Source organism: Notamacropus eugenii, chromosome 2 (genome assembly GCF_028372415.1).
Source record: "Notamacropus eugenii isolate mMacEug1 chromosome 2, mMacEug1.pri_v2, whole genome shotgun sequence".
Classification (NCBI taxonomy): domain Eukaryota; kingdom Metazoa; phylum Chordata; class Mammalia; order Diprotodontia; family Macropodidae; genus Notamacropus; species Notamacropus eugenii.
In genome coordinates this window covers 105,250,925-105,265,490 of record NC_092873.1, presented here as the reverse complement: position 1 = coordinate 105,265,490, position 14,566 = coordinate 105,250,925, and the positions used below count along the sequence as shown (strand labels likewise).

Genomic DNA, 14,566 nt, shown 5'->3' with positions numbered 1-14,566 from the left:
TTGTACTATAGAAGGGGAACTGTCAACTGGAAGTCAGATGACATGGGTTCATCTTTTAGCTTTGCCATATATTACTTGTATGTCCTTGGGCAAGTTATTTAAGATGTTTAGGCTCAATTTTCTCCTCTGTCAAAAGGGAGAGGGTTAGACCAGCTTTAAGGTTCTTTTTATTGTGGAATCTGGGATTGTCCTTTATTCCTGTGTTTTACACCAACCAAAGAAGAATCTGCAGCCACGTTTGCTGCCTAGCACATTAATTTAAAGACGCAGTCCTTAAGCTCTTTGGAGACCCTGCCCCGACTCTCTCCACGTTCCCCATTCCACCCCTCAGCACATACACTACGCTCAGGCTTAACCTCTAGGGCAGTTCCTGTGGGCTAGGTACAGTCCCATCCTCCTTCCCCTTCCCCTCATTCCTGATCATAATTTACTGTCTGGTGCCCATTCCCTCAGGGCCTTGTTAAATAATGACAGCTAGCTAATTGGATAATCATTCATTCCGCTCTTTCAGCCTGTTAACATTATTTGGCCCCTACTGTGTGCAGAACACTAATGGGAAATGGGCAGAGGGGAAAGTGTGAAGTTTAGATAAGATGAACTATTTCCCTTATTTGAGCTTCTGGAGGGGGTCACAAATAAGATAAAAAACATAATTATAATACATAATATTTTATACATCAGAGTGGTGCAAAATAAAGTGCTTAGTGAGGTTGAAGGAAGGACACAATTTCAAAGGAAATAAAGAAGCCTGATTGTCTTCCCACTTGAATCCTCTGCTCCCCTGCTCTAAGCCACCCCTGCTCTTGTAATCCCTGCCCTGTTGTGAATGACATGTGCTAATGACTTGGTGTTAGTTTATACCCAGACAACACATTTGCATTTTAAAATCTAGGATCCTCAAGCTAGAAGAGACCTGAGACCTCTAGACCCAACCCCCTCATTTTACTGATAAAAAAACTGAGCTCTAAATCCCAAAACCTTAAGGTAAAGGATCTCTAATGGTAGAAAGAATTCAGACTAATCCTGAATTTATCTGAGAAGGGATACTGCATGTTTAGTGGCCGCCAGAGGCAGCTGGGTGGGACTTTGGAGTGCCCTTTCAGATTACAGCTCTAAGCATGCCCCCCCCCCCACCCCCCCTTCAATAGGAGCAGCAGCAGTAACCACCAACAAGATGGTCATCACCATGGCCATAGATTTAGAACTGAAAGGGACCTTCTGGACGATCAAGTCCAATACTCTCATTTTACAGATCATAAAACAGACCCAAAGGTCATACAGGTAGTAACTGACAAAGCCAGATAATAGCTGATATTTCTGTGTTACAGATCCCTTTATTTAAAATAGCTCTTCAAGGTAGGTACTAGAAGTGTTATCACTGTTTTACAGATAAGGAAACTGAGGTACAAGGGAGCATAAGCAATTTGCTCAACATTATTCAGCAAGTAAACAGTACATTTACTTTACCAAGTGAGAAGACCTTATTCATTTTTCAAGAATGTAGAGAGTATATCAAGTGACTGACATTCTGTACTTACTCAATTCAATCACCTTTTTAAAAAAAGTGAATACCAGTGCCCAGAACACTGTGTTACTGCTCCAGTCATGGATTCTTCAGAGTTTAGACCTAGAAGGGACTTTTAAGAGTCATGTAATCCAAACCTCATATTTGACAGATAAAGAAATTAATGAAATTACAAGTTAAGTGACTCATAGATGGCACATCCCTAGTTTAGGGTTAGAATCAGGCAGGATTAACAACCAAGGTCTTTGACTCCAGATCTGGTACTTTTACCATGCTATCACTAGGATTTATTTCACACCCCTGCTGAGCCAGTCACTCCCAATATGGAGAGAGCAGGTGTTAGGAGTAGGACCTCCGGCGTAGTGCTGAAGGGTAAAGATGAGGGCAGGGAAGGGAGAGAATAAGCGGCGATGAAGTAATATAATCTCTGCCCCCTGGTGAACCCGAAGTATGGGGAGACATGGTCCAGCCATTTAAGCCTTTCCTCGTCATGTGGGAGCGCTTTGTAATTTAAATAGGGGGAGGGGGTGAGAAATTTGTCTAATACTGCTGTTTTCCATGCGTATTTTATCAGTCCATCAACAAGTACATATTAACTGCTTGGTGTGTGGCAGATACTCTACAAATGTAATAAGAAGTTAACTTTTATTTAAAGAACTGTATCATAATGTGGTAAGATCTAGATATATTATGTATATAATAATAACAGTAATCTTCTTTCATTCTTTCAGCTATTTGAAACAAAGAAACAATAATAGTCCACCTTGCAGGGTATGGTTCTGGATTCACTGGCAGACTCTCAGCAGTGAGCTGTGTGTGTTCTTTGGGCAGTGGAGAGCCGAAGAGGAACATAGAACAGATTTAGGGGAGTACGCAATACTGTAGTGGCACTCTAGCCATTATAGTTTGACCATGGCAGCGGAGAGGGGGGAGAAGGTTTGACAGTCATTATATACAGCACTAAATAATAATAGTTAACCTTCATATAGTTCCGTAATGATGTGAAGGTTAAATATTGCTAGCATATGTGTAATCCCGTCACCCAGAAGAGAGCCTGACACGTAGTGTTTATTGTTGATTAAATACGTGTGAAAAATAGCAATATTTAAGTATTTCCCTTCGCTTTATATAGTTCTTTGTACAGGCTGTTATCATTATATTTGTAACCCCTGTAAAGGTTTGCAAAGCACGTTTTTAGTAGAATCACATTTAATCCTCAGAGCAACCCTGTAAGGTAGCTGCTATTATAGTAGAGAATGGAGAAACGAATAGACATGAAGTTAGTTCAAATCGTGCCTGAGACACTTTTTAGCTGTGAGATCCTGGGCAAGTCAGTTAACTTCTATTTGTGCCAGTGGTGATAATAAAAACAACACCCCTTCCAGAGTTGTTGAGGATAAAATGGGGTGATATTCAAAAAGCGCTTATAAACTTTAAGACACTCCGTAAGGGTTGATTGTTGTTAACACCATTTTACGGATGGGGGAACTGAGGCAAATAGCTACGTGTCTGAGACAGGTCTTCTGGCACCAAGTCCAGCATGCTATTCTCTGCAGTGATTTGAAACTCAAAATAGAAACAGATCTTTGAGGACTGTATAATTGATTTAGAAAACCACAAATTATCATTGTCTATATTGTATATTTATTTTGTCAGATGCTATCTAAATACATTTTAATCTGGTTTGGGCTGTATTTGGGAGTTTTGTGAGCCAGTGGGACATACTTTTTTTATATTTTTACTTCATACCATTTTATTCATGTAAGTGAATTCAAATGAAGAATGATTTTAAAGATACAGTTGCAGAGAAAAAAATATAAGTCAAGTGTAAGAATGGTGTGAGAAAGAAAAAAGAAAAGCAGTATATGGGGAGACATTGACAGTAAGCCTCCCAGAGCCACTCAGTAGCATCTGTGCTAGGTAGCAGTTGCTATCCTTTGGGTTAAGTATAGGGCAAGTGTACTCAGGCCATTTAAAATGTGGAGAAGGTTCTATTGTTTATCCATGGGAGGCACACAGAGAGATGTGAGTGAGAGGTGAGTGGTGGAATGTATTGGTAGTGGGGCAACTTTAATGGTGTTTTATAATGAATTAGTGCAATAAATTTTTATAATAAATTTATTTACATAATAAATAATTACATTATCAAAGAGCTATGAAGCCAGAATCACAGAGGGCTTTCCCTATCACTTATCCCTGACTCTACTGGGTTTAGAGGTACCCAGTTTTAGTTAGTAATACCATGTAAAAAGTTCTGGGGAGTAGAAGGATCTACCCGCCTCCAACAGTTTCATTGATATTCTAGAAAGCTTCCAGTGAAGAAATTCCCTCTGCAAAAGCACTTGTTGACTTTTCCCACAACTTACGATCTTAATGAGTTGCCTAGGTCCCTGAAAGCTGTAGCTGACTTGCTTAAGGTCTCAATGCCAGTTACATGTCTCAGGCAGACATGAACCCAGAACTCTCTGACTCAGAGGCTGACAGTTTTGAAGTTTCAAACTTTGTTAAAGTTCCCTTATTGTATTTGAGAAATTAACAATATTTAGGGGAAGACTTAGTTCATCTTTTTGATGTGACATGGGAAAGCATCTGTTTCTTCCTGGTCCAGGAATAGAGACAGAATTATAGAATTCTTCCCCCTCCCCTGTCTTTTTTTGGAAAGGGAAAAGGCTGTTTTATATCTTGTTATTTTATTAAAGTTATTGTTTCTTTCTCCTTTGAATTTTATTTTCAAACCAAGATTAGTCTTCTTTATCTCCCACCCTCCAATCCTGGTTGAGAAAGCAAGGAAAACAAAACCCTTGTTACAGACATGTATAGTCAAGCTCAACAAAATATGCTCTGAGTTCTTGCCCTTTCTGTCAGGAGGTAGGCAGTCTGTTTCATCATGAATCCTCAGGAATTGTGGTTGGTCAGTGAGTTGATTAGAATTCACAAGTTTTCTTTTCTTTTATTTGTTTAAATTAGTCAAAATCTACCTTCTTCCTCCTTTTCCCCCACTGAGAGCACAAGAAAAATAAAATGCATCACATACACATGTAATCAGTCAAAACAAATTGTCTCCTTCTGTATTTTGAGTCCTTCACCTCTCTATAAGGAGGTGGGTAGGTATGTTTTCTCATCATTCTTCTGGAACCCTGGCTGGTCATTATGCTGATAATGTAGGTCAGCACACTAGCATTTGATTGCATTTATCCACCATAACTTGTTGATCCATTCCCCAATTGATGAGCACCCCCTCAAATTCCCTTTTTTTGCCATCTCAGAAAGAGCTATAAATTTACATCTTTAGAGTTTGTTATACTTAGGACTAATCTCTTCCTTAATCTACCTTCCCTCTAATTTCCTATCTCCCACTCCCCTCACCTTTCCCTCCTATTTCACTGTTGGGTGAGATTATATTTCTGTACCTAACTGTGTATATGTGTATTTCTTCCTTCTTTTTACTAGTTCAGATGAGAGGGAGATTCAAATGTCAGCCTCTTCCCTCCACCCCTTCTTCCTTGTTTATGTAGATATTTTAATTCTCTCATTCAAAACAAAGCCAAGTGCATGTCATGTCATCATTTCTCTGATGGCATGGTCTTCTTCCGCAATGAAGGATGAACACAACAATGAGATATCTTAACTGTACATTTTCATTATGTGAGATAGTTTTCCCTAAGCTTTGTTTCCCTCTCACCATTTCCGCTCTCTTTCCATTTCTTTCCCCTCAACATCATCAGGACATAACAGAACTACTCCCACGTCTTGTCTAAGTGGACTCCCTATGTGAACCCTGATGATGATAGTGGTCAGAGCAGGCACATGTATCATCTCCCATATTTGAATGGAAGCAGTTTTATCCTTGTTTAGTCCTTTATTAATTATTGTTCATTCATGTTTACCTTTTTTATGTTTCTCTTTCAACTAGCTCTGGTCTTTTCATCAGGAATACTTGGAAATTTTCTGTTTCATTAAAGGGCCATTCTCTCTCTCTCTCTCTCTCTCTCTCTCTCTCTCTCTCTCTCTCTGTCTCTCTCTCTCTCTCTCTCTCTCTCTGTCTCTCCCTCTCTCTCTGTATCCTCCCCCCCCCTTCCTTTTTCCCTCTCCCCCATTATATTCCATTTTGCTGGGTAGATTCTTCTTTGCTGTAAGCCCATATTTCCTTTGCCTTCTGGAATATCATATTGTAAGTTTTCCGTTCCTTTATAGCATTGGCTATTAAATTGTGCATGATCTTGACTGTGGCTCCTTGAATTCCTGCTTTCTGATTATTTATAGTAATTTTTTTTTTTACCTGAAAGCTCTGGCTATAATGTTCCTGGGAGTTTTCATTTTGAGATTTCTTTCAGGAGATGACTGGTGAATTCTTTCATTTCTTATTCTTTCATTTTTTAAAAGAAATTAACAAGCATTTAAAAAAATTTACTAGGTCCGTTCTCTGAATCCTCCATCCCTACCTCCACTGAGCAAATGAAAACCAAGCCCCCCAAAATAAAGCCCTTGATATATAGTAGCGTAGTCAAAACAAATCCCCATATTAGCCATGTCCAAAATTATCTCTTTTTGTTTAAGTTCATCCTCTCTCTGTCAGGAGAGTAGCATGTTTCATTTTCATTATTTTTGACCCATGGTTTATCATTGCTATAATCAGAGTTCTTAAGCCTTTCAGAGTTGTTTTTCTGTATAATATTATCATGTACAAACTGTTCCTTTAGTTCTACTTACTTCCCTCTACATCAGAGTTTCTTTTGAAATTCTCCATCATTTCTTATGGCACAGTGGTACACCACAATTTGTTTGGGCATTTCCCAATAGAAGGGCAGTTTTTGGTTTAGTTTCCAATTTTTGGCTGCCACAAGAACAGCTGCCATAAGTATTTGTGTGTACATAGGTAGAGCCTTTTCCTTCTTTTTTGATTTCTTCAGGAGTATAAGCCTAGTAGTGATGTAGCTGGGTCAAAGGTCCTTTCTTATTCTCAGTTCTTTTTTTTTTTTTCTATTCCTGTTTATTCTCTCACAGTTGTGGACCCAGATCCTCCTTAATATCAGAAGTGTTGAGCAGAAGGAGACAGAATAATTCAAGGGATAGGGTGGGGTTCAGGGTGGGGTGAGAGATGGGACCTTGAGAACATTTACCCCAGACTCTGCTGCCTGTTTTCTTCTAAAGTTTCCCCCCTTTATACTATCCTCTTCATAGTTCCCTAGCTATATTTCCCAAAAGCCAAACCACTGAGTAGCTTTCAGGGACTCTGGCCATTGCTTTTCCTCTCCTGTCTCCCCACTTAAAAGAGACTAATAGGATAATTTTTTCTCTTACTGCTCTTTCCTCCAGTTCTTTTCTGGGCTCATGTCCTTATTACCCTTCAAGGGAGTTTCTACTCCTACCTGACCAAACACATTAATGGATGGACCTTAGGCTTTTTTTGTAGTAGTTCTGTCCCAGAGGTGAACTTGGTTACTTCAGGATTATTTCATCAGGGATTGGTTGGTTGTTCTTTGTTCTCCCAGAGGACCAAAATGACATCACTATATTGTGGTCAAGGTACAGTGTGTCCGACTGTGACTAATCTGACCACCATGAGCTAGGAAAGGCTCTACCACAGGCTGGGCACAAATAGACCTTATGAACATTTAAAGTGGAGATGTCTCTATATTTGTGCACCTCATATATGAGTTATTTCGATTCTGCTTTGCTCGTAGAGCACAGCACCTTCTCTGATGAGGACATGCCATGCTGGGTGCTCCTGAGCCAGTGTCTCCCAGGTCTCCTAATCAATTCCAAAGTTCTTCAGAGACCTGGAGAGTGTCCTTGTGTGGCTTCTTACCTCCATGCGAGCACCTGCCTTGTGTGAGTTCTTCATAAAATGATCTTTTAGGCAAACCTATGTTTGGTACTTGAACAATGTGACTAGCCCTTTAGAGTTGCCCTCTTTGTATTAAAGATACCAAATAAATAAAGGATCTTTTATCAAAGAGCTGGAAAAATCTAATTCAGGGGCTTTTCATGACAGAATCATGTTTTAAAATATGTAAAATGAAAACATTGGATCACAAAAGAAAATTAACTTTACTTAGTTACCAAAGTATATTAAAACATTTATAAAAGTTTGCCCCAAATTAAGCAACTGTGATTGATGTAGAGAAAGTTCATTTTCTCTGACAATATAATGAAAAGTGGGAATTTGAAATGATGAAGAGCCCTATCCAAATGAGGGAGTGAGGTCTGTATTGAAAAATATGCCCATGAATTTTTCTTCATAAACTAGGACCATAGGAACATAGTTTTAGAGCTGCAAGGGACCTTAGAGTTCATCTATTCTGCTCCCCTCATTTTACACATGAAGAAACTGAGATCCAGAAATGATAAATAGGAACAAATTCAGTTCAACAAACATTTATTAAATGCTTACTAGGTACCAGGCACTGTGCTGGGTACTGGGGAGACAAAGATAAAACTGAAAACAGCCCTTATCCTTTAGGAATTTAATTTCTACTTGTGGGGGGAGTCATTTAAACAAATTTGAGGAGGGGTAAGTCATATTTAGATAAATTTTTTCAGGGAGGAGGAGTGAGGGAGAAAGGGCAGTCCTAACAATTGGGAAGTAGAATAAAATAATTAAATGAGAAACCCAGAATTCATAGTAGGCCTGTAACATTTCAGTGGTGCATAATCATAAAAGTCTTTATTTAAAGAGAAAAGACATTTTCTTGCGTCTCAAAAGATAGACTAAAGAAAGCCTCCTGAATTTCTTGACTCCTTGGTTTGAAAAAGCTACTAATTTGAGCTGGGAAGTCCTCTTATTTGTGAGGAGGATGGTAAACTGTGGCAGAAGGAAGAAATGTTGGGAAGATATTATTTATATAGTAAGAAGAAAGTGCTGTTGTAAATTCTGAATTGGTAGATGCCCAGTTGGAGAGGCTTTACAGGATCTAACTTCTCAATGGGAGCTGGGGGGTAGGGACGGGAAGAGATTTTGTAAGAGGTTTTGTGTAGTTTCTTCTTTCTCATTGGAATTTTCAGTTTTGAGCCTTAAATGAGTCACCTTGTTATTTTGCAAAAGAACCAAGCTGAAGTTGGTAAAAGGGGACAGGCTCTGGTAGTTGTCTAAAGAGGAAGCCAAAATAATAGCTTCTGTCTAGGTCTCTGAGGTGGGCCAAGGGGAAGCTTTGGTCTAAATAGTCAGTAGACTCTAAAGTACTTCCTTATCTGCTTTTTTTCTGGGTTGGAACAAAGTCTCTGGGACTGGTGTTTTTTTTGGGGGGTGAGGTATGTGCATATTATATGTGTATATTCGTGTGTACGGATGTATATATTTGGGTGACAATATATTTTAAGGGAAAGAACAATGGACCTGAATCAGAAGTCCAGGATGTATCTTGGTTCCATGGAAAAAGTGTTGAATTTGGAGTCAAAAGATCTAGGTTTGATTCTGATATTTATTATTTGTTGTCTTGTATAATTAGTGGAAAGAAGATTTGAGGTCTAAAGACCTGAGTTCAAATTTTACTTCTGTAACCTAGTACCCGTGTGCGGGCTTGTTTCCCGAGTTTAGACTAGATAGCATCTAAAATCGATTCTCCCTGAAATCTTTGAATCTGTGAACTTAAGTTGCTTAACCTCGATCCCCTTTAATTTCTTTAATAAAATGAGGATTTTGCATGGGGTTATACTGTGACATGGATTGAGTCCTCTGTACCTACTGCATCTGGAAAATGGGTGTAGTAATACTTGCCCTCTCTCACTTGCTTAGTAAACTTTTGAGCTTGATAGAAATATTCGCAGTTGTTATTTATTTCCTTTTAATATTAGCAATATTATATGTAGAAATAGTAACTAATATTAGAAAATAGTTGCCAGATGTTAGTGAGTGATTAGTAGAGCCCTTGTGCTTAAAGGCTGTCGGACGAGGTGAATCAAAAGAGAAGTTCCATATCTTTGGGGGAGCTTTCCACCCAGTGAGGCAGCTAGGTGGAACAGTGCTTAGAGCTCTTCTGTGCCTGGAGTCAGGAAGACCTAACTTGGAACTGACCCTATAACCTTGGGCAAGTTCCTTTACTTCTGTTTGTTTCTGCTTCCTCAGCTGTGTAATTGGGTTAATAATAGCACTTACCTCACAGGGTTGTTGTGAGGGTCAAATGAGAAGCCTGGTACACAGTAGGTACTTAATAAGTGCTTATTCTCTTCCTATTTCCTCCCCCTTTCCTTTCCCCCTCTCCCACTGGAGATTTGGACAGCTGATGGACAGGGAAAAGCTATATATCTGGAAGAGTAGATCAGATCAGTCAATCAATAAAGTACACGCCAAGTACTGTACTTAAAGGCGAGCTAAGCTCCTGCTCTAGAAGGCCTTACAATCTAATGGTGGCTAATAAAGCAAGCTACAGGCAAGCTGAATAGTAACTAATTAACAGAGGGAGGGCACTGGAGTTAGGAGGCATTGGGGGAAGGCTTTCCATAGAAGGTGGGATTTTACTAGGGACTTAAAGGAAGTCAGGGAGATCAGTAGTTGGAGTGGAGGGGACGGAGAACATTCCAGGCACTTGGGAAAGCCAGAGAAAATGCTAGAGACTGTCAGTATGGAGTATCTTGTTTGTGGAACAGCTAAGTACAAGGGTCAGGGTGGGGGAAGTAGTGTAAGAAGACTGGAAAGGTAGGAGGAAGAGACTAGTTCATGAAGGCTGTGAATGCCAAGCAGAGCATTTTGTATTTGCTCCTGGAGACAATAGGGAGCCCCTGGAGTTCAAATGAGTGGGTGATTGATGTGATCTGACCTGTGGCATATATTGGTCTGTCCCCTGATAAGCACTTGGGAGCAAAACAGAACAGAGAATATTGGTTCTGAAGCTAGGCAACTGAATGGAAACCTGAGGGCTGAAAATTCTAATCTTGCTCTCCTTCTGACTCATGGATGTGTGACCTTGGTCAGGTCAGTTCCCCTCTTGGTTGTTAAAATTTCCCACAGCTGTAAAACAAACCAATAAACCTAGGCCATTTCCTTTAATCTATCAGCTTGACACACTGCCAAGTACTGTAGAGACTGAGTCTTGTGGGTGTGTATGTTGAGTAGAGTGGTAGGATGTAAACTTCTTTAGAGCAGGAGCTAGTTTATTTTTTCTTTTTCCCTCTGCCTCTCTGTCTCTCTCTGTCTCTGTCTGTCTTTCTCTCTCTCTGCCTCTCTGTCTCTCTCTGTCTCTGTCTCTGTCTGTCTTTCTCTCTCTCTGTCTCTCTGTCTCTGTCTCTCTTTCATTCTCTTCCCTCTCCACCCCACTTCTTCCTTCCTTGAAGTCTTTTTATGCCCAGAATCCTTCCCCATAGTAGGAACTTAATGTTTGTTGAATTGAATTGTGGATGAAAGAACAGAAGCCAGGGTGCTGGAGCAGCGCTTGTGCTGGGGGTTGGGGATCAGGAAGGATCTCCTGTAGATAGAGGATAGACAGAGACCTGAAAACAACTGTCTACCCAATTATCTAATAAGGTTGTTGTTGATCAGTTGCTTCAGGGTTGTCTGACTCTTCTTGACCAGCAAAGATAACTGGAGAGGCTTGTCATTTCCTTCTCCAGCTTATTTTACAGATGAAGAAACTGAGGCAAACAGAGTTAAAAAAAAGTGTGTCCTGTGCACATATGTGTGTTCCTCCCCCCAGCTGAACATTTACTAGTACATCATCAGCACGAAAGACATCGTTTCCTCCCCTTGGGAGCTTAGAGGCCTAGTTGGGTCTTGCTTGGAAGACAGATAAGCAAATAATACCCAATGACATTTTAGTGTTTGTGAGGCGTATGGGACACCTGTAGGAAAATTTGCTGGTTCTGAACAGCCGAGGCAATCATATATGTTTATATTTTTAAACTTGCTGTCCTTAGCCATCTACTTAGTTTACTCTTTACAGTGGGTGTGTGTGTGTGTGCGCGTGTGTGTGTGCGTATATGTGTGTGTGTGTGTGTTTTTGAATCTTATCTGACTCCTTTAAATCTCTTGTAGTTGTATGGTTTTGTTTTTAAAGTTTGTCATAAACTTCCTGTTTGGGGCCTGTTTCAAGGCCCGAAGCATTTTACGTTTTTAAGTTTTTGGTATCCTGAGAGCTCAAAGCCGCTTTATTTCTTCTACTGCCTGCCTTCTGAATTTCAGCTCCGTGTTACTTTTCTTACTTGATGATAACGACGACAATGATGATGATGAAGATTTTAATACTTTGCCATGAAAGCACTTTCATTGCCATTATCTCAGTATATCCACGTAACAACCTGTATATTATAGACCGGTGGACTTCTAGACTTTACACTCAGTGAGAACAGGAACCCAGGCTCATGTAAACTTGATTTATCAAGTGTTTATTAGGCATTTACTGTGTACCAGACACTGTGAAAATGAAAGAAAAGACCTTAAGTGCTTACTACGTGCCAAGCATTTGGATACAAATAGAAAAATTGAGAGACAGTTCTTACTCTGAAGGAATTCATTTCTTTTTTTTTGGTGGAAGACAGTGCACGAAAGAAAGTTCAGCTCTAGAGCAGATAGAAAGGCCCAGAGGTCTTCAGTTTACATCACTAGGTTAGATGGGGTATATATAGGCATTACAGATGTAAGTCCTGGAGGACCTAGAAGGCAGATGTTAAGTCCTGGTGGGCTTCCATTTCCCTAGAAGGATAGAGTTGGTAACTCCCATCTCATCCAAGCCAGTAGGAGCAGTCAAAGCCGCTTGTAGTCATTCTGGGCATCTTGGGGTTGGGTGGAGGAGGTGAGGAAGAGAATGGTGTCCCAAAGGTGTAGATGTTAGTTTTAGGGGGATATTGGTGTATTTGAATATTTGTGTAGAAAATTATTTATTAGTAGGGTAATAAAGGGCAGCTCGATGGCTCAATGGTTAGGATACTGGGCCTGGAGTCAAGAAGACCTTGAGTTTAAATCCAGTGTGAGACACTAGTTGTATGACCCTGGGCAAATAACTTCCTTCTGTTTGCTGAAGTTTCCTCATCTGTAAAGTGAGCTGGAGAAGGAAATGGCAAACGACTTCAGTATCTTTGCTGGGAAAAATTCCAAATGGGGTCACAGTCGGACACAGCTGAAATGACTGAAAAACAAGAAGATTTAAGAAAGTTATGAGAAAATATTAATAATACAGATTAAACTTAATAGAGAGTTGGGAGCACTTTCTTTTCCCTGAAGATCTGGTCATTAAACATTTACCAGCACTCTATTAGACTAAGCTTTGAAGGAAGTTGAAAGTGTGTGGGTGTGGTTTTTTAAGGGATAGGTGTGGGAAAGCAATTAGTAGGCCAGCCTGAATGGAAGTAGTGAGTTTGTTTGTATAAGGAAAAACTTGAAGATTTGGTTTGGAGAGGTTTGGAGCTGATGATAAAGGGCCTTGAATGCTGTGTGTGAACCCTGAACATGGGGAGTGTGTAGCCATTATAAGGTTTTAAGCAGAGAAGTGACATGATACAGGGAATAATAAAAAATATCTGATTTCTATAATACTTTAAGAGAACATATACTCATTAATTTGGTCGTTACAACAACACTGCTAGCTGTGGTGGGTCTCATCTGATTGTCACAATAACCCAACTTGTGGTTGTCCTCTGTTCTAGAAGAGGACCAAAATGACATCACTGTGATAAAGTCAAGTTTCAGCGTCTCCAACTGTGGCTGACCAGACCAATGTGAGCTTGGAATGCTCTACCACAGGTCATCTGTGGGAACGTTTGGGGTGGGTACTCCAAATTTGTGCATCCTGTGTTTCCTTTGTGCTGCTTTGCTTGTAGAGCACAGCACCCTTTCTGATGTGGGCACACCATGCTGAGCGGTCCTGTCACACAACCCACCTTATAATACGATAGTCTTTCTCCACCTCCATTTTACAAATCAGGATACCAAGGCTCAGGAATGTTAAGGGAGTTGTTCAAAATGTCGTGTGACTAACAAATAATCAGAGATGGGAAACTGAGCAGGGCCTTTTCCTGAATACAAGCCTCTTCCTGCCTCCACATCTAGGTCCGCATTTCATCACAGTGCCTTTCTGGTTACCATGATTGGTATGCTGTAGTGCTGGTGCCCTGAATACGGAGCCTGACATTTCTACCTACTAATTATATGAACTCCAGGCAAATTATTTAATCTTGAGGGCCCGAGTTTGTAAAATGAGGAAGTTGGACTCAGTGATCTCTAAGCATCTCTTCTAACTCTATAGTAATAATAAAAAAATAATAATTAATAATAATAAATGGCAATAAATAATAATAAAAGTAATAACCTAGCATTCATATAGCACTTTAAGGATTGCACAGAGCTTTCTTTATTCATAATAAATATTATCTTATTTTCTCCTCACAACAACCCTGGAAGATAGGTACAATAACTCCATGATGGCAAGGATGCTGAAATGATAATGATGATAATGGATGTACAAAAGTCACTTTATAATAACCCCATTTAAGCATTATAATTGAAACCGGGCTACCATAATTCACACCTCGTTCACCCGAACACCATGATATACCCACCCAGTGATTGCCCCAACTGATGGCTAGTCCTTGAGCCACAGTAGTGAGGATAGGTGGGTCTGTATAGCTGGACTCCTGCACAAATGAGTTCCAAAATGAGTTTGCTTAAATACAGGTCTGATCACGTCACTCCTCGATCAATAAACTTCCTCTTACATGTAAGATCAAATGCACTCTTCTGTTTGTCATTTAAAGCCCTTTACTCTTTGGCTCCAGTGCTTTCACGGTCTCTTCAGTTCGTCTCTGTGCTTTTGTACAGGCTGTGTTCACCCTTCACCCCACCCCTTCTCGCCCCCCCCTTTTCCCGGAATTCACTCCTACTCCACCTGAAACTCTTAAAATCCCTGGCTTCCTTCAGTGCTCTGTTCAAGCACCCTCTTTTAGGAAACTTTCTTATTTCCCTTTCCTCTCCCCCAGTTCCCCTACATTTGTTTTACATATGCTTAGATGCATATTTTTTTGTCTTCTGCCCTAGTCTGTGAATTCCTATTTAGGCTACGGCTGTTGATGTTTGTCTTTGTATCACCAGAATGACTAGCACATAGTTGGAGATTA

The 14,566-nt window shown here is 40.1% G+C and overlaps 1 protein-coding gene across 18 annotated transcripts in view; it reads left to right on the top strand.

The window, feature by feature from the left end:
• The window catches only part of TRERF1 (transcriptional regulating factor 1), a 334,655-nt gene that overhangs the window by 137,266 nt on the left and 182,823 nt on the right, over positions 1-14,566 (top strand). Inside the window, exon 1 of one of the 18 annotated variants that reach the window (XM_072642158.1) lies at positions 6,631-13,218. The exons of the other annotated variants lie outside the window; for them this stretch is intronic. The gene's annotated coding sequence lies outside the window, so the exon portion shown is untranslated. Of the gene's footprint in view, positions 1-6,630; positions 13,219-14,566 lie in introns of those variants that run through there. 18 annotated transcript variants of the gene reach the window in all.